Below are 2,012 nucleotides of genomic sequence, written 5' to 3' on the forward strand. Positions count from 1 at the left end.
TGAATACCTAGTACAGGTGTGCTGAGAGGTGGGAAGATGTGGACTGTCTGGACTTGGTTGAGAAATACTGGATTAGGATCCCAACTATCCCCTATTGATTTCAGGGAGGCAGATGAGGGACATCTGGGAGGGAAGGGGGGCTGGCCAATGATTAGCTGGTATTACAGTAATAGTGTATATATATTTCCAACTGAGGTGGGGGAGGGGGATAAAATTTGTTGACCTGGACCTGAGAGTGATAGTAAAATTTGGGACGAGGTTGCAGCGGTAAGACCTGCTGGCTATTTTTACCTCCCCTGAATAGCGGAACGACAGATTTCTGAGACATTGCATATCATTTGCGGGTGTCAGAGAGCTGCTGTCAATTTGCAGGAGATTCCCGGAACCTCCAAGAGAGGTGGGAAGTCTAGGATAACCTACTTGTAAGTGTAGCAGAAGTTCAGTCCTTAGAGTCAAGTCATCTCTTGATAAAATTTTATCAAATTAAATATAGAAAGAAGCAAGATAGGCTGGACCAATATTTGTAACAAACAAGGATTCTTTGAAGAATGACTCACTGTCTTTTGACACTAATCCTTTGCTCTAGTATACTGTGATAACACTGTGTAAACATCTATATTCTTCAAAAAAACATCATGTTCAGCACATCAACCAACAGCAGTAAGATTTTGTGTATAAAGTACAAAATGATCCTGCACAGCTGCTACTCTAGAAAAGTACCTTACTCATGTAAACACATAAAACACATCCAGCAAAATTTTAGGGATGTTTTTTTTTGTTTGTGCTTTTTTTGGGAAAGAATGCAGTGGTCATACAGTATATAGTTTTAACCCTTATAGCAAACATTTAAAGCTAATTGAACATCGTAAAACTGGCCACAAAAGATGGTTTGTTGCATTTAATACTCTCTCTCTGGAAGTGCCAGTCGAAGGTCATATGGCACCCATGGGGTGCCCCATGTCCGTGGCAGAGTGAGACTGGCTTGCTGAGCCGTCGCCCCCCCACAGGATGGCACCGTAGGTGGCTGCCTATGTCGCTTAATGGGATGACCGACACGGATTTCTAGTGTCTTCTAGTTTTTTGTAAAAATCCCACCACAGAAGCTCAGGCAAACCCCATGACATGGGCACGGATCCATTTGCTAACTGAGATTAGCGCACCATCATTTTGTAGCTACACACCCAGCCTAATGAACACACTGCAATTCCCATCAGGTTGGGTGCAGATTCTCTGTAGTCAGCACTGCAGGTGTTTTATTTGCATGTTGTGCATGGCACTGGGCGCAGTGAATACCAAACGCCAACCTGGGAGCCTGAGGTAATGCGATACACTGCCAGCGCTTAACGCTATGCCAGACATCTATCGCTTTGCCAGTTCTAATCTTGTTAAAACGGCAATACATAATAGACACAGATGTGTCAAATTAAATTTAAAAATGGCAAAACGTTACCCGGCAAATACGATTATGTAAAACGTCTGACTTGGAACACACTGATGAGATCCATCATGTTTAAATTCAGTAGGAATGTGACTGTATTAAGTATCACGCCTCCAGTTTCACATGTGTGGACACTGTGATGACAAACGGCATTAGTCATTTTTGAAGGACAAAACCCATGTTCCAAAAGAGGACAAAACCAGATTTCATTATTATTTTAAAGCTAACAGTACAACCTCATTGTTATCTGATTTCCTAAATGAAGTCAATTATACAGGATGTCCCGCCTACTGAATCCTAATTGGCTGAGTTTATAAATATGCCAAATGATTAACTAACAGTGCATATCCCTTTTCCTCCTGGGGTAACCAGTTCGTTGGACATTGTCATTTCTTTCCAGGAAAGTGTTTCTATCAGATTTTTGTGTGAATACTGTGACCTGCCATGAAATGCTGGTAAGGGGCATGCAGAAAGTTCCAGAATCAATGCAAACCCAAAATTAAACAGCAATTCACACAACAGCAAACAGCAGATCATTTGCATGTTAACATACGTGGGACAGCAGAAAGATAAC

This window comes from Paramormyrops kingsleyae, chromosome 1 (assembly GCF_048594095.1).
Source record: "Paramormyrops kingsleyae isolate MSU_618 chromosome 1, PKINGS_0.4, whole genome shotgun sequence".
NCBI lineage: Eukaryota > Metazoa > Chordata > Actinopteri > Osteoglossiformes > Mormyridae > Paramormyrops > Paramormyrops kingsleyae.